This window comes from Euprymna scolopes, chromosome 15 (assembly GCF_053919585.1).
Source record: "Euprymna scolopes isolate OS-2025 chromosome 15, ASM5391958v1, whole genome shotgun sequence".
NCBI lineage: Eukaryota > Metazoa > Mollusca > Cephalopoda > Sepiida > Sepiolidae > Euprymna > Euprymna scolopes.
The window spans coordinates 20,982,651-21,002,773 of record NC_136496.1 but is presented as its reverse complement, the minus strand read 5'-3'; the positions used below and the strand labels follow the sequence as shown (position 1 = coordinate 21,002,773).

The 20,123-nt window shown below is 32.4% G+C and overlaps 1 protein-coding gene across 2 annotated transcripts in view; it reads left to right on the top strand.

The window, feature by feature from the left end:
* The window catches only part of LOC145293744 (uncharacterized), a 276,588-nt gene that overhangs the window by 91,884 nt on the left and 164,581 nt on the right, over positions 1-20,123 (top strand). The gene's annotated exons all lie outside the window — the stretch shown is intronic.

Here is a 20,123-nt window from a genome sequence, read left to right as displayed (position 1 = left end):
TGACTAGCTTTTACGTTTCTGTACTGACCAGCTTTTACGTTTTTGTACTGACTAACTTTTACGTTTTTGTACTGACCAGCTTTTACGTTTTTGTACGGACCAGCTTTTACGTTTTTGTACTGACTAGCTTTTGCATTTTTGTACTGACCAGGTTTTACGTTTTTGTACTGACTAGTGTTTACGTTTTTGTACTGACCAGCTTTTACGTTTTTGTACTGATCAGCTTTTATGTTTTGTACTGACTAGCTTTTACGTTTTTGTACTGACTAGCTTTAACGTTTTTGTACTGACTAGCTTTTACGTTTTTGTACTGACCAGGTTTTACGTTTTTGTACTGACCAGGTTTTACGTTTTTGTACTGACCAGCTTTTACGTTTTTGTACTGACTAGCTTTTACGTTTTTGTACTGACCAGGTTTTACGTTTTTGTACTTACCAGCTTTAACGTTTTTGTACTGACTAGCTTTTACGTTTTTATAGAGACTAGCTTTTACGATTTTATACTAACCAGGTTTTACGTTTCTGTACTGACCAGCTTTTACGTTTTTGTACTGACTAGCTTTTACGTTTTTGTAGTGACCAGGTTTTACGTTTTTGTACTGACGAGCTTTTACGTTTTTGTACTGACTAGCTGTTACGTTTCTGTACTGACCAGCTTTTACGTTTTTGTACTGACTAGCTTTTACGTTTTTGTACTGACCAGCTTTTACGTTTTTGTACTGACCAGCTTTTACATTTTTGTACTGACTAGCTTTTACGTTTTTGTACTGACCAGGTTTTACATTTTTATACTTACCAGCTTTTACGTTTTTGTACTGACCAGCTTTAACGTTTTTGTACTGACTAGCTTTTACGTTTTTATACAGACTAGCTTTTACGATTTTCTACTAACCAGGTTTTACGTTTTTGAACTGACCAGGTTTTACGTTTTTATACTAACCAGGTTTTACGTTTTTGTACTAACCAGGTTTTACAATTTTATACTGACCAGCTTTTACGTTTTTATACTAACCAGCTTTTACGTTTTTGTACTGACCAGCTTTTACGTTTTTTGTACTGACCAGCTTTTGTTTTTTGTACTGACTAGCTTTTACGTTTTTGAACTAACCAGGTTTTACATTTTTATACTGACCAGTTTTTACGTTTTTATACTGACCAGGTTTTACGTTTTTGTACTGACCAGCTTTTGGTTTTTGTACTGACTAGCTTTTACGTTTTTGAACTAACCAGGTTTTACATTTTTATACTGACCAGTTTTTACGTTTTTATACTGACCAAGTTTTACGTTTTTATGCTAACCAGGTTTTACGTTTTTGTACTAACCAGGTTTTACGTTTTTGTACTGACCAGGTTTTACGTTTTTGTACTGACCAGGGTTTACGTTTTTGTACTGACCAGCTTTTATGTTTTTGTACTGACTAGCTTTTACGTTTTTGTACTGACCAGGTTTTATGTTTTTGTACTAACCAGGTTTTACGTTTTTGTACTAACCATGTTTTACGTTTTATTACTGACCAAGGTTTACGTTTTTGTACTGACCAGGTTTTACGTTTTTGTACTGACCAGGTTTAACGTTTTTGTACTGACCAGGTTTAACGTTTTTGTACTGATCAAGTTTTATGTTTTTGTACTGACCAGGTTTTATGTTTTTGTACTGACCAGGTTTTATGTTTTTGTCCTGACCAGCTTTTATGTTTCTTAACTTCGATGATCTAACGAGAACTGCTACAACAAACGTTATTATGTCGTTTAGTATTAATAAGTTGCTAACATAGAAGTATTATAATGCTACTCTTATGTATGCCTTTTCCTTTTGTAAATTATTTATCTATATATGAATAGTATATCGCGTATTATTTTTTTTTTTGTATCATGCTTACATCCGAGTGACTATCGTTTAATTGTTATGGACTTCAGTTTCTGGTAATACATTTCTTCCATTTCTTGTAACAAATAATTTTACTATGAATTTTTCATGAGTTTTTGTTTCGGTTTCGATTATAACTGAAGGAACTAAGTTATATATATATATATATGTATATATATATGTATATATATATATACTTTTTTTATAAGCTTTGATTTCGGTTCGAGCTGAGGCATCTAAGTCATATGGATTGTTTTTTATTTTTGAAATCGCAACTTTATAATATATAAAAATCGATAGAACATTAACTCTATGATAATATATGAGAATTCTGCAAGAATTAAAATATCATATTTAAGCGTACTTCCGACTGGACTACGCTGAGCGTCCCTGCTATTTTAGATAAATACTTTTGCAGTTTTAACAAAAGAGCTACATTTGTATCAGGGCACCTCTATTTACGATGGACATCTAAAGAATGCCAACATCAATATATTATATATGAATGTGCTCCCCCCTGTGGAATATCGACAGGTCCTGCTATTTTGTATTAAGTGGACTTTTTAGTTCACGTCTTCATCGATAAACTGGCCGATTGCTTTTATAATAACATCAAATCCACGCTAGTGTATTAATCATTATTCGTAAATAATTTTTTGTATATAATTTATTGTTTAGAAATAGAATTTTCATTTCACGCATTTTAGGCATTAAAGTGTCTGGATTGTATTATAAAAATCGCATCTAAAAAAAAAGCTTTCCTTTCTCCTCCGCCCGGCCCATCTCACTATAGTTGGTCAAATACACATGCATCCAAACAGATAATCCCTTTAAAATAAAACATTCCTCTAAGATTGAGTCGGCATTTTGTTCTTACAAACAGCACTTATAAATAGACCCTTACTCTCGAATAGTGGTCCAATAGACCCTAGGAGATGTACTTTGTATCCAACTTTTAGATATTATTCATTCGCGACTACAACAGATTTGTCAGTATTTGTTTTTTTTTGTATCGTTTTTAACTGTTAGCAGGAGATGCATACACAAACAGAAGCAGACAACTGTCCTTTATATAATAGACTAGCAGGGTTACTTAGCGTTGCCCGGGACTACAAAAACACTAAATAGAAGTTAGCTAGCGCGTGTAACATCTGTATATAAAAATTTCCATCTATCCCTCCCTGCTACCCCTTTCTATGTCTTTCTCTCTGTCCCTTGTCTCCGTTTTCCGTCATTATCCGTAACCATTTCTTTATCCTTCACCGGATTCATTCATCTTATTTTCAGGTTCTAAAAAAATTCAAATATTAAAAAGTAGATGATTACAATATGGATCAATCTCATGAGGAATATACTGTTTATGGAATGGGAACGGCACTAATCCTATGCGGATTCAACCGGCTTCCTCCAAAGGAGTATGAAATTCACAGACAGTTCCCAGTCGCATGTATAAACCCGTTAGGAGAGATGACGACGTTAGGTTTTTGCAACTCTTGCAGAGATAGGGTCGACGTTCTCCTACATGAAGATCCTGGGATTCCTAAATTGGTCACCCATCTTGTACTGAGTAGGCTCAACGTTGGTTAACTTCGGTGATCTAACGAGAAACGGTGGGTCAACGTGATTATGCCGCACATAATACGCTGATTATACGCCTCTTTTTATATGAAAAATATACATGCAGGTTTATACACTCATGCGGAAGTTCCGAAATTTTGTTTACATGGTAACGTATTTTAAAGCTCCTAAAATGTTCCCGTAACACAACTGAATTTTTAAATTTTCGCAATATACAATTAAGTTCTTAACATTTTCGCAGCACACAACTGAATTCTTTAAATTATTGCAGCATACAATTGAATTCTTTAAATTATCGCAGCATACAATTGAATTCTTAAAATTTTCGCAGCATACAATTGAATTCTTTAAATCTTCGATGCACAAAATTGAATTCTTAAAATTTTCGAAGCATACGATTGAATTCTTAAAATCTTCGCAGCACACAACTGAATACTTTATATTTTCGCAATATGCAATTGAATTCTTAAAATTTTCGCAGCACACAACTGAATTCTTTAAATTATTGCAGCACACAATTGAATTCTTTAAATTATTGCAGCACACAACTGAATTCTTTAAATTATTGCAGCACACAACTGAATTCTTTAAATTATTGCAGCACACAACTGAATTCTTTAAATTATTGCAGCACACAACTGAATTCTTTAAATTATTGCATCATACAATTGAATTCTTTAAATTATCGCAGCATACAATTGAATTCTTAAAATCTTCGCAGCACACAACTGAATACTTTATATTTTCGCAATATGCAATTGAATTCTTAAAATTTTCGCAGAGCACAACTGAATTCTTTAAATTATTGCAGCATACAATTGAATTCTTTAAATTATCGCAGCATACAATTGAATTCTTAAAATTTTCGCAGCACACAACTGAATACTTTATATTTTCGCAATATGCAATTGAATTCTTAAAATTTTCGCAGCATACAATTGAATTCATTAAATTTTCACAGCGCACAATTGAATTCTTTAAATATTTGCAGTACACAATAAATTTTTAAATTTTCGCAGCATACAATTTAATTCTTTTAATTTTCGAAATGCACATTAATTCCTAAAATTATCGCAGCACAAAATTGAATTCATTAAATTTTCGCAGTACACATTTGGATATTTTAAATTTTCGCAGATTACAATTAAATGGATTAAATTTTCGCAGCACACAATGGATTTCTTTAAATTTTCGCAGCACACAATTGAGTTCTTTAAATTTTCACAGCACACAATTGAATTCTTAATTTTCTCGGAGCATACAATTGAGTTCTTTAAATCTTTGGCAGCATAAAATTGAATTATTAAAATTTTCGCAGCACACAATTGAATTCTTTAAATTTTTACAGAACACAAATGAATTCTTTAACATTTTCCAGCATTCAATTGAATTCTTTTGATTTTCGCAGCTCACAGTTTAATTTTTAAAATTTTCGCAGCATACAATTGAATTCTATAAATTTTCGCAGCATACAAATCAATCTTTTACATTTTAGCCGCATACAACCGAATTCTTTAAATTTTCGCAGCATAAATTTTAATTCTTTAAATTTTCGCAGCAGACAGTTAAATTCTTTTAATTTTCTCAGCACACTTTAAATTTTTGCGACATCCAATGTAGTTCTATGAATTTTCGCAGCAAACAATTGAATTCTTTAAATTTTCGCAGCATCAAATGTAATTCTTTAAATTTTCGTAGCACACAATTGAATTAATTAAATTATCACAGCACACAATTGAGTTCTTTCAATTTTCCCTGCTTTTAATTGAACTTATTAAATTTTCGCAGACAAGTTAGGAACCCTTTAAATTTTTCGGCACACAATTTTCTTTTTAATTTCTTGCTACACACAATTGAGTTCTTTTTTTTTCGCAGCACACTTTGGAGCTCTTTAAATTTTCTCGGTTCACAATTAAGTCTTTTAAATTTTCGCAATACACTTTTGAGCGCTTTAAATTTTCTTTCACACAGTTGAGTTTTTTTTAAATTCTTCGCGGCACACAATTTTTTGACACAAAATATAGTTCTTTAAAATTTTTACGGCACACAATTGAGCTCTTTAATTTTTTGCGACACATAATTGAGATTTGTAAATTTTTTCGGCGTACTATTCAGTTCTTAAATATTTCGTGGCATATTATCACGCTCTTTAAATTTTTAAGGCATACCTATCACAAAAATTAATATATTGGATAATGGTCGCATGTACGGAGTACTGAAAGAGCAAAACATCAAAGCAAAAATGTAAATGGAATTTCTAAGAATTATTCAAACAAAACAATAATCAAATGTCGAAAGGCGATGGATGAACAACGCAATGAAGCTGGCAACCATCAAACGTTATAGAGGCTGAGTGAAAAGACCACAACCAATTACATAATAGTGTTTTGAATTTAATTATTTTTTTTTTTTGGCGAACAAAGCCAGCTCTGTGACTGAATTCAAGAGTGCGCGATTTCCTTCGACCAAAACCTACCACCCTTTCCCATGACTGGACGATTCATTGCTCGCTACCATAATTAAAGTAAAGCTGTTGCAATTTTTTTTTAATTGAAGTTGTTTTATTCTACAACATAAAATGATACTTTTAAATTGTCAGCTTCTCTACAGGTTTTCCTGATAACGACCTTCATCAGGCATCTTTACTTTTCCCACTTCTGTTCCCGAGTCCTGTTTTGTTTTTGCTCTTCTAATCCAATGTTGATTTTTCTGTTAAGTTTTCAACGGATCGTCCCTTTCATAGGAAGACTTTTAATTACAACAGGGATGATTAGGATAGGATTCGCAGCTTCTCATGTGATATTGCATGGGGTCCTATCATTTCCTATACTTTCTCCCACTCTTTAGCTGTGCCTAAACCTAAACGTAGATTCCAAGAGCAAAACTCCTTTCTTAGAACTGCACGCCTATCTTCCGTTTTCCTGCTTTCCAACTGACTACAATATGGTTGTCTTCAAGTCTAACATAAAAATTTTTTTGATGAGACGTTCCATATAAGTTAACAAATTTATCGAATTTCCATTACTAACGATTACTATAGTGTTCACTTTCTACTGTAAACTCTTTAACCCTTATGCTCGAGTGACCCCTTGGCCTTGATAAGCGGTGATGCCTATGAAAAAAAAATCTCCGAATGCTGCTACTAATAAGGTAACTACTTCCTCGTCGTCACTTTCAAACCAAACATTCTCTTCTTTGGCTTTCATCTGCTTGCACTTCGTAAGCACTACTTCAACCAGTATCATCGGTATGGCTCACAGGCTTCTAGACAATCCTGCAGAAGAGCTAGATAGCAATCTATAAAGCGAAGTCTAACTATTATCAAATGATCTGTGAATCTACCTCTTCAAAAGGTTCTCATGATTTTTGGAAAATTTATAAGAGTGTTATAAATAGTGGCAAATGTGCAATTACTCCTCTTTTTATGGTCTGTAAATCATCTACTAAGGACAAAGCCCATCTCTTGGCTCGTCTTTTTGATGACATTTCTTCTATCGGTGATTCTGGTGTTGTTCTCCCGGATTTTCCTTCGAAATCTGATCAGATTCTGTAATCACTCCAAATCTGGTTGCTAACATTTTTGTTGGCCTTGAAAAATCTAAGGCTTCCGGTCCTGATTTGAATCCTGTTATACGCAAACATTGTGCGCCTAAACTTTCTCCTCTCATCTCGAAATTATTCAATTTCTATTTGTCTCAGTCCTGTTTCCTTTCTTCTTGGAAGGAGTTCTTTGTTGTCTCTATCTTTAAAAATGCCCGTTATCTGATCCATCTAAATACCGTCCTGCTAGTTTTCTATCTATTATTAGCAAAGGTTTTTGCCAGATTGTTTAACAGCAGCCTTGTTTATTTTCTGGAAAGACTCTTAGTATAGCTTTCGTGGTTTTCGTTCAACAGCTGATCTATTAACTGTTGTAACCGAACGGATATATCAGTTTATGGATAATTCAGACGAGGATAGGTTCATTGCGCTTGACATTTCGAAGGCGTTCGACAGTGTGGCATCTTGGTTTTCTACATAAACTTCGAAGTTATGGTATTAGGGATAAAGTTCTGGGCATTGTTAGGTCTTTTCTTTCTGATCGATGCGTGAAAGTAACACTTGATATAATGTCGGTATTCGTCGGGGCTTTATTGCAGGTCCAACACTGGCCCTTCTCTATAGAAATGACCTTTCAGTGAAAGTTATTCAAAAAATTAACATTCATGCTGATGGCACTATCCTCTATTTGTGTATTGCATGTCACCCATCTTCCTAGGATCAATTGAAATATTCAGTTGATCTAGAAATTGATCTGGGTTCAGTTATTGATTCGGGTAAGAAATAGGTTGTTTCGTTTAATCCTGCTAAGACTCGATTAGTATCATTCAATGCCAGCAAAACACAATCCTACTTTTGTCTGTCCTGAAATCAAAAGTGCTTTGCTCCGAGAAGTGAAAACGCCAAGTCCTAAATAATATATGGCTATTTCATTTATTCCTGCAAGATTCCTTTTCAGAGGTGGAACACTTTGTATACGATTATATCTGTCACTCCCTTCTGACTTCCACGGGCGTCACTTTCTAAAACCTCGTGCGTTTACTAAACTGTCTTGCTCAAAATCTATTTATAAAATGGTAAAATTAAAATGGTAATAAATATTCTGTCGTGCTCAAAATCAATTTATTCCGCCATTAGTACACATAGCCTAAAGATCACGAGTCTTTTATTATGATTATCGCTATTTTAAATTCTATTCTATCGTGCTCAAAATCTATTTATAAAATGGTAACGAAAATGAGTTATTTTATATATATAGGGATGATGTTAAGTTGACTTAGCATGAAGTTAACATTCTTGAAAACTATTAAATTAAAATATTTCAACAACATAAACTTTCGCATCAATAACATTTTTCTAACTAAACAATTACAATAATAATTGGCTATTATAATACTCATCTTAATAATCGACTTTTTTACCTCCGTTTTGCTCTGGTAACCTTAATAACGGATAGATTTACGTTCGAGTAACATATTTACGTTACAGCTATAAAATGTGAAAATGAAATGCGTTGATTAAATGGACTTATATTACGAATTTTGTTTTTGCTTGATTTCCTTTATCTACCGACAAACAACTACCACTTAAAATGTATAAAAAACTTTTCTATCAAATCTAAATCATTTTAGCTTTGCGAATATTAAAGATACAAATGTATTTCAAAAGTTCTTGCTGTCATATTTATATGTTTTCTGTGAAAGTTTGTTCATCAAAACTCCAGATGTTTTCTTCATATGGAAACACCAGCGGGCGGAAATACACGTCCACGCCGGATCTACACATAAGTTCCTATCATTTATTCATTTGAAAGTACCGATGAGGTAAAGCGAACCATGAAGTATGGTATCCATTCGATACACTGCTAGGGTATATTAGGGATTAGTATTTAATACGAATATGAGCACAAATTCAACAATATTTAACCATCAATATGGCAAAAGCACCAATTCTAGGTCAACGGACTATAAGGATTCTTGCTTTACCGGGTTCAAAAGTAAAGAATATATATATATATATATATATATATATATATATATATATATATATATATATATATATATATATATATATTAATAATAATAATAGATATATACTAGCAAAAGTACCCGTCGTTGACCGGGTTCAAAAACAGCCTATATAAAATGAACTCTGATTTATGAAAGTATGATAGGTTATAAAAAGGAAGGGCTGTAAAGAGATAACTTCGAATTTGGGGGTATCAAAACCAAAGCAAAATATGATGAAATAAAGTTCAAGTGCGAACGAACACCCCATAATTTTATTACACCATATTTCTTCAAACTGAAACATAATTATCAAAGTATACTTACGCAGATAGATACGAAAAGTCTTCTTTTTTTTACACAGGCATCACCACATTATCAAGGCCAAGAGGCCACTCGAGGATAAGGATTAAAGAGTGTGCAGTAGAAATTGGACAATATAGTAATCAATTCGGTAAATTTGTTAACTTATATGGAACGGCTCACCAAGAACTTGTTTACGTTAGACTTGAAGACACCCATATTGTAGTCAGTCGGAAAGCAGGAAAACGGAAGACAATTCCACAGGTGCAGTTCTAAGAAAGAAACTTTGTTCATGGAATCTACATTTAGGTTTAGACACAGATAAAGAGTGGGGGGAATTATTGACAGTGTTTTCAGCTAGACGAGTGTTTCTTGTGAAAGTTTGGCGAGGGGGACCATAGAGTGAAACTCAGTCGAACACTTTCCATGAAAATAACGAAACATCAGAGACAAACTCGCAACATCTCTTCTGTGAGATAGAGGTTGCAGGGAAGAGAAAAGGAAATCTCCTACGAGGCTACGAAGTCTATTTTGAACTCTATCAAGGCAGGACAAATCCTTTCTAGCAGCCCCTGCCCAGATGTGGCAACAGTATTCCATCCTTGGAGTCTTTATTTAAGTTTGTGCCTTTTTTCATTTCTGTGGAGGCCAGGCGCGAACGCAGACCCCACAATTTTTATTATACCATCCCTATTTAAGGCAAAACATACTTATCAAAGTATTATTATGCACATCTATATCAAAAACACTTGTAAACGTTTTTTCATTTTTAAATTTTTTATTTCCATACTTTGTGGACCAGGCGCGTACGCAAATCACACAATTTTATGAGTCAGCATTATGCCAGATCAAACATACCCATTCCTGTGTCTCGATATCGATACATCTTCTATCATTATCTGTGATCAGTTTTCTATAATAGTCAACCATATGGGAGCCTATTCGTGACCAGACACACACACAGACGTTAAGCTTTATATTATAGACTAGCAAATGACCCCGTCGTTCAAAAACAGCCTACAAAAATGGACTCTAATTTATGAAAGTATGATAGGTTACGAAAAGGAAGGGTTGTAAAGATATAGCTTCGAATTTGGGCGTATCAAAACCAAAGCAAAATATGATGAAAGTAAAACTAAAATAGATAAACCCCATAATTTATTATACCATACCTGTTCACACTGAAACACTTATCACAATATTTTATGGATCTATATTAAAAAAAAAACCTTGTTAAACTTTGTGACATATTTCCATTCTATGGAGGTCAGGCGCGAACGAACATTCCATAATTTTATTATACCATATTTCTTCAAACTGAAACATAAGTATACTTACGCAGATAGATATGAAAAGTCTTTATTAAAGTTTGTGCCTATTTCCATACTATGGAGGCTAGGCGCGATCGCAGACTCCACAATTTTGGGTATAAACACTTGACATTTTACATATAGGTTCCTTGGACATGGATCTAACTTAATAACTTGATTTGAACCCAAAACAATAAATGTTAAGGGGTCATAATAGGGTTCAAAGATAAAAAAATTGACCTCTGCGGTCTCTACCAAATTACTCAGACATTTTCTGGCCTAAACATGTGAAATTTTACATAAGTAGTATTTTAATTGGTTTGGGTCGAAAATTTGAGCTACAATTATATAAATCTATGTATATGTATGCTTGCATGTCTGCCTAAAACTTTCGAAAGATTTGACCAAGATCAGTATCGTTTTGAAGATCCACATTTCAGACGACAAATATCGTATAATTGGCTAAAACATTAATATTTTCACTTTCAACTGGGCAGTCTTCTACAGGCGGGGGGGATCGCTTTTTTCGCCGTTATTTTTTAACGTCATTTTCTCCTTTCGATTGTATAACATTAATTTAAATATAAGTCACTTTTGGTTTGGCGGTGGTCATAACAGCAAAGACTTCAGGTTTTTTTCCCGTTCTTTTCCTCCTTCGCGGTACGGGTTCGAGCCTGCCTTCCTACTACCATTTTTTTTTTGCTCAACATACTCATACAAACACCCGGGCAACGCCGGGCTGAAATGCTAGTATATATATAAAAGTGAACGTGTCTCTGTGTGTGTGTCGGTGTGTGTGTGTGTACATTTGTTAACGCAATAACTTCAACGGTTTGACCTCTGAGACCTCTACCAAACTCCTCCGCTAATTTTGGGTATAAACACTTGAAATTTTAGATATAGGTTCCTTGGACATGGATCTAACGTAATGACTTTATTTGAGCTCAAAACAATAAATTTTAAGGGGTCATAATAGGGTTCAAATTTTAAAAAAAAATTGAACTCTGCAGTCTCTACCAAATTACTCAGACAATTTCTGCTCTAAACATTTGAAATTTTACATAAAGGTATTCAGAGATAGGGCAAGTATTTTAATTGGTTTGGGTCGAAAATCTGAGCTACAAATATATAAATCTATGTATGTATGTTTGCATGTCTGCCTAAAACTTTCGACAGAGGCGACGGATTTTCACAATATCAGTATCGTTTTGACGCTCGACACTTCAGACGACAAATACCGAAAAATTGGCTAAAAACATTAATATCTTCACCCTCAACTGGCCACTTTTCTACCGGGAGGGGTCGCTTTTTTCGCAGATATTTTCGAAAGTCATCACCTCCTTTCGATTGTCTAGCCATAATTTTAAACTACGTCACTTCCGGTTTGGCGGTGGTCGTAACAGCAAAGACGTAACGTTTTTTTCACATTTTCCTCCTTCGAAGTACGGGTTCGAGCCTGCCTTCCTACTACTACTTTTGTTTTTTTTCTCAACACACACCTCCAAACACCCGGACAACGCCGGGCACCCATGCTAGTATATATATATATATATATATATATATATATATATATATAAATATATATATATATAAATATATATATATATATATATATATAATTCCTTCGAATTTAACAATGGCAACTACATTCAAACACTAGGTACAGCAATGGGAACGAAAATGGCACCAGCATACGCAACCCTTACGCTAGCTTACTTAGAAGAAACTTTATACGAAAAGATAGAAGAAAAATCTGGCCACAACACTAAAAAACTATAGAATCCTTGAAAAGATACCTTTCTTGATGACGGCTTTATCGTATGGAAACCCACCAGGGGGGGACATCACAGACTTACACACCATACTTCAAAACATACACCTTAAAATTGAATGCACACTAAAATAAAGCTCTACAGAATTACCCTTCCTAGATATACTGATAAAAATTAAAGACAATAACATTATCACAGACATCTACCGGAAACCTACAGATACCCAACAATACCTACACTTTAAAAGTCACCACCTTAAAAGCTGCATAAAAGCCATTCCTTTCACCCTAGCACGTAGAATCTGCACCATAATCACAGACACAAACATTCGAACAATCCGACTCAAGGAACTACGAATGGATCCAAGAAAAAAGAAAATACCAACCACAACTTATAAACAAATTGATCCAACTTGCGATACTATATCAGTAGAAGATTTGAGAACCCCTAAAGATCGAAACAAAGAACAAATCCTAACATATGTCTCCATACACAACACAAACAACAGAACTTTTCACATAGAGAACGAAAAACCTCGTCCTACTTAACCAAACAAGCAAACTAAACAACTTCCTTAAAACAACAGAAATAATAAAAATCAAACGCCAACCCAAAAACCTAAAACGTATTCTTACTTCATCCAAATTCAATCGAGGCACAACAAAAGGAGTCACAAAGTGCAACAAACAATGATGTGGAGTCTGCAACATAATATACAAGGGAAACACATTCATGAACCCATACAAACATTCAAATTTAAAAAAAGACCTAACTGCACCTAAAAATGTGATCTATGTAATAAAATTTGCAGTATGCGATAAATCCTACATAGGCATCAATAAAAACCTTAGTAATGGAGTAGCCCTTCATCGCGCGCGCGTGTGTGCGTGTATATATATGGGTGGGTGGATGTATGCGTGTGCGTATGTGTGTATATGTAGGTGTGCGTATGTGTGTATATGTAGGTGTGCGTATGTGTGTATACGTAGGTGTGCGTATGTGTGTATATGTAGGTGTGTGTATATGTAGGTGTGTGTATGTATGTGTGCTCCTGCATGTTTTTCTGTATATATGCGTATGTGTGTGTATGTGTGTATATGCCTACATACATATGCGTGTGTATGTGTGTGTATATATATACATATATGTATATATATATGTGTGTATGTATATGTATGTGTGTGTGATTCTGTGAGTGTGTGTGTGTATATATCATCTGTTATCTATTTCCATTTTGTTTGTGTGTGTGCGTGTTCTTATGTTTGGGTGACTGAGTACATGTATGTATGTGTGTTTGGATTGGGAATCGACAAAAAATAATCACAGATCTTGACTCACACACATTTACACACACACACACACACACACACACGCACAACAGACAACCCTCGCCTTAACACACAGGCACACACTGACACACACATGCACACACATCAAAAAGAAAGAAAATAATTAAAAAAAAAACACATTAAAATCTTCACTAAATAGACCAAAAGCCTCCTCGCTTAACGAAATGGACTTAACTCTGATTGAACTCTAGAGCAACACACCGACTATTGGTTTTTCTCTGAAAAACACAATCAGTGTTGTCAGAATTAAAAATGTTTTCCAAAAAGACATTTCAAACTTTCACTTAAAAAAACCCTTTATATAAAAATATCTGAAGAGAGCTGAACAAGGCTTGAAACGCGTTATAAAAATATTTTAAAATAAAAAAAATGATAAAAGTCTGAAACCCCTACAATTGTTGATGGTTACACTCTTTTAAATATACATTTTTTTTTCTCTCGTTAGGACTACACAAGGGTGACCCCAAAAAAGCAAAAAACATAGAAAGTATATCTAGAACATATGCTGTAGAACGGAGGAAAAAAAGGCCAAAGACCCTTGTGTTTTTGTGAGATGTTTTGAATATAATAAACTAGTTATGACCAAAGTTTCATTTCATTCGGACAAAATACTAAGAAACAGGGCATAATTAGAGTTGGGACCCGTTTTTTGGGGTCACCCTGTATATATAATCAAATAAATATTAAATTAAGTAATGAAGTTTTTGAATGTTATGAATTTAATGAGTTTTGATATAGATTCTAACATTAACATTAATATACATATATATATTAATGTTAATGTTAGAATCTTCAACTACACCCGATAACCACACCTACATTTGTTTGTTCATCTTATCGACGTGTATCTGCAAATCATGTTTCGACTCTGTAACCGCATAGACGAGAACGATAGTGATATTCACACAGACACAAACATATACACAAAGACGCGGTATCTTACATACAGGAATACATAGGAAGAGATCGCATATTATTTTCTTCCTTATTCTATAGATGCACCGTAATCTCTTTGTTAAGATGAAATCGTAAATCTTTGCTGTAGACCCATTCCTTTGTCATAAAGTAGCCAAGGACACACATAATAAATTTTGATCCACGCTTCATGAAGGACGGAGTTGTTAATAATGTCTGTATTATTCTCTTAATAAAAGTTTCACGCTTTCAGGAATTGTGTGAAATCGGATGTGATTTTATTATTTGTTTTTCTGTTTGTTTTCCTATGTTGGCAGACGTTGACACCCAAGTGCAAAAGTTTGCAGACAGATCGGTGAAGCGATATTGGGAAAAGGGCGGGAAAATTCGAGGAAGGAAAGTAACAAAAATGGCCATTCTTAAAATGTCTTCGATTGGAATACTATTATAATATTTTAAGCTTAAGCGTGCAAAATTGAGATTAATAATATTTCAAACTTAAACTTGACAGACAGATTCAACTTTCAGGAGAATATCACTTTTACAGTTGATTTTTCCAAGTACTCTAACCCCGCATTCATGGTAAGAGTACTTTACGTTTGATTGTTCAATTCTCAGTGTCCATACACCCATCCAGCTTGGCCGTAGGTGAGATTGAACTCACTACACAAGTTTGTAGTGTAATTTAAATCTTGTCGGTAGCTGGATACGATGCTTCGCCAGGGCTATCAAGGGGATTTTTTTTATTGTGACGCCATCACTAGACGGGGTGCCTACCACGGCTTGTTTGTAATTGTTTGTATTTCTATTGCGCTTGGTTGACTGGGTATATTTTGTTGGTTCACCAGGTATACTCTCTTGAGTCTCCTCCATCCTCGAGAAAAGGATAGACCGCGCCATTTTCACAATCTGGTATTTTACCTCGCGGTACAGATAGCGCCACGCTTTCCCAAATAGTCACTCATCAGGTACTTGCCAGGCTAAACGTGGCATAACTTCGGTGATCTGGTGACCGAAAAATACAATTGCGAATTACTTAGGATCTCAAGCCAGTTATAGCTGACTGAACGAAAGCATATTACCCCCCTGAAGTAAATAAAGGACTCCGTTCGAAATTCCGTCAAAATTCCTGAGTTCGGCAGAAACATTTCCTAGTTTGAAAAATATATCCGAAGAAGGTCGGAAGTTACATTGACCGAAACGTTGTTAAAATGACACTCCAAATGAGAACAGCAGTTCAAAGAATCCAAATAATACGAATAACGAATCCTCATCTAAAAATTTCAGAAACGAAGACGACAATGTATTGTGGACTAAATCACTGCAGGAGAGAGGCGGCATGTGAAGCTCCCTCCCTGTCCTGGCTCGTAGTTGTCGGGATATTAAGCAGGAAGCTGGATCCGAGCTGACGTCTCTAATAAGACAGCGGCGTAACTTCTCCCTCCCCTGTGCATCGTAGGCAATTAATCGATTTGATTGAAAAATGGTCGCTTTCAATGATTTCGATGACAAATAAAATATTGAAAGTGTGGAATATTTGTTGATCCTCATTCAATCTAGGGTCTCTCTACTAGTACATAATAGTGGTTTCATCTACTATTTATAACTAGCCTGGGTACCCGGCGTTGTCCGGGTGTTGTGAGATATGTGTTGAGCAAAAAAAAAAAAAGAAAGAAAAGTAGTAGTAGGCAGGCAGGCTCGAACCTGTATCGAATCCGTATCGTGAAGGACGAAAAGAACGTAAAAAAAAAAAAAAAACAAAAAAACAAAAACGTGACGTCTTGGCCGTTCGTCCATCGCCAAACCAGAAGTAGCTACTCAATCAAAAAGAGGGGCTGACTTTCGAAAATATCGGCGAAAAAAACGACCCCATACTTGTAGAAAAGTGTCCAGTTAAGGTTGAAGGAATGAATGTTTTTGACCAACTTTTCGATATTTGTCGTTCGAGACTTCGAGCTTCAAAACGATACCAATCTTGTAAAAATCCGTAGGCTTTGTCAAAAGTTTTAGAAAGTTTTAGACATACATACATACATTTAAACAGATAGGTGAGATTTATATAATAGACTAGCCTGGGTACCGGGCGTTGGCCGGGTGTTTGGAGGTGTGTGTTAAGCAAAAAAAAAAAAAAGTGGTAGTAGACAGGAAGACTCCAACCCGTTCCCTGAAGGAGGAAAATAACGTGAAAAAGTGGCGTCTTTGCCGTTACGTCCATCGCAAAACTGGAAGCAGCGAAGCTTTAAATTAATCAATCGAAAAGAGGGGATGACTTTCGAAAATATCAGCGAAAAAAGCGACCCCTTCCTGTAGAAAAGTGCCCAGTTTAAGGTGGAAGAATTAATGTTTTTAAACAATTTTTCGATATATCTCATCAAAAGAGTCGAGCTTCAAAATGATACCAATCTCCTAAAAATCCGTCGCCTCTATCGAAAGTTTTTGGCAGACATACATACATTTAAACATACAGGTGAGATTCATATTATAGATTATTAGTTCTGGCAAAGGTTAGGGATTAGATCGGTCGAAATGTTGTGCAGTCAAAACTCAAAATGAGGATAGCAGTCCGAAAAATCCAAAGCATCAATTATCAACTAGAAATTTCGTACTATAATAATTTAAACTTTCGAATGATTTGGAACAAACTTTCCACAAATTGTTACGTGTTCAAATTCTGACGTAATTTAACAGCAATGCTTTATTGATATCAAATCTCGCGAGATCTGAATGAACAAATTTTCAGCTGAAATATAGAGAAGCCGCTAATGATATTTTGCCTTTGAATTTATTGATTTGGTTTCAACAGTTCAAAAGAGATCAAAACTGATGTCTTAAGCTTAAAGTCAATAATACTCAGATCCTCCATTGCACTTCTGCAAAGACAGAAGTAATGCTTCAGGCCATCGAAACGCTTTTAACATTACGACCTCTCTGTAATTTTCTTTTTCTTCGGAGCCAATTCAAAGTAAACTACATTTACGCTCAAAATAGAACAAATTCATAGAATCGAACTAATTTTAATCGAACAACGTTGTTCTATGTTTCTCTGAATCTTTGAGATGAGGATTGATGCTGACTTTTCTTGTTTTAATTTTATTATCATTTTGTTTTTTTCTGGGGATGGGGCATTCTACCGGATGCTAGACGTTCACTCACTATTTTAGTCACCCCCAAGATCGGGAGATCGTTTTAATACTCTAACCGTTCATTTGTGTGCAATTGTTTGTATTTCTCTTGCACTTGATTCACCGAGTATATTTTCCAGGTGAGAGAAAGAGGCAACCTTAGAAAAAGTTAGTGCCCCCCAATGATGATAGTTTAAAATAAGAAAGGAAAGATAACCAAATACCAACGTCTGATGTATAACATGAAAAGAAACTGGAATTTTAGGAAGATTTTTTTTCATTCCAGTAATTATAGGAGCAGGTTGACTCACGAAAAATAATTTCAAAAACTACCTGGGAAATATACCTAGTGAATCAAGTGCAAGAGAGATTCAAACAATTTCACTCAAAGAAACGGTCAGAATCTTAAAAAAAGATCTCTGGATTGTAGTAATATAATGTAGAGTAAGCAAACATCTCGCTGTACAACTTTCCACAGTTACTGTTAGACACTACTCCAAATAATAGGCCCTTGCGTTCTATATAACAATGTGCTTTGTTTGATGAAAAAAATTGAAAGTGTTAAACATTATATATTGTAAGAAATGGGAACACATGATTATATATATATATATATATATTAACATATATGACATTATATATATATATATATATATATATATATATATAATAACATATATAACATTATATATATATTAACATATATGACATTATATATATATTAACATATATGACATTATATATATATATATATTAACATATATAACATTATATATATATATTAACATATATGACATTATATATATATATATTAACATATATAACATTATATATATATATTAACATATATGACATTATATATATATATATATTAACATATATAACATTATGTATATATTAGCATATATAAGATTATATATATATATTAACATATATAATATTATATATATATATTAACATATATAAGATTATATATATATTAACATATATGACATTATATATATATTAACATATATAACATTATATATATATTAACATATATAGCATTATATATATATATATTAACATATATAAGATTATATATATATATTAACATATATAACATTATATATATATTAACATATATAAGATTATATATATATTAACATATATAAGATTATATATATATTAATATATATAAGATTATATATATATATTAACATATATAAGATTATATATATATATTAACATATATAACATTATATATATATATTAACATATATAAGATTATATATATATTAACATATATAAGATTATATATATATATATTAACATATATAAGATTATATATATATATATTAACATATATAGCATTATATATATATTAACATATATAACATTATATATATATATTAACATATATAACATTATAATGTTTATATATTAACATATAATATATAATGTTATATATGTTAATATATATATATAATGTTATATATGTTAATATATATATATAATGTCATATATGTTAATATATATATATATAATGTCATATATGTTAATATATATATAATGTTATAAATGTTAATATATATATATAAGGTTATATATGTTAAAATATATATATAATCTTTATATATGCTAATATATACATAATGTTATATATGTTAATATATATATATATAATGTCATATATGTTAATATATATATATAATGTTATATATGTTAATATATATATAATGTCATATATGTTAATATATATATATATATAATGTTATATATGTTAATATATATATATAATGTCATATATGTTAATATATATATATAATGTCATATAGGTTTATATATATATATAATGTTAAATATTTTAATATATATATATAATGTTATATATGTTAATATATATATATAATGTCATATATGTTAATATATATATATAATGTCATATATGTTAATATATATATATATATAATGTTATATATGTTAATATATATATATAATGTTATATATGTTAATATATATATATAATGTCATACATGTTAATATATATATATAATGTTATATATGTTAATATATATATAATGTCATATATGTTAATATATATATAATGTTATATATGTTAATATATATATAATGTTATATATGTTAATATATATATATAATGTCATATATGTTAATATATATATAATGTTATAAATGTTAATATATATATGTATAATGTCATATATGTTAATATCTATATATATCATGTTATATATGTTAATATATATATATATAATGTTATATATGTTAATATATATATATAATGTTATATATGTTAATATATATATATATAATGTCATATATGTTAAAAATTGAAAGTGTTACACATTATATATTGTAA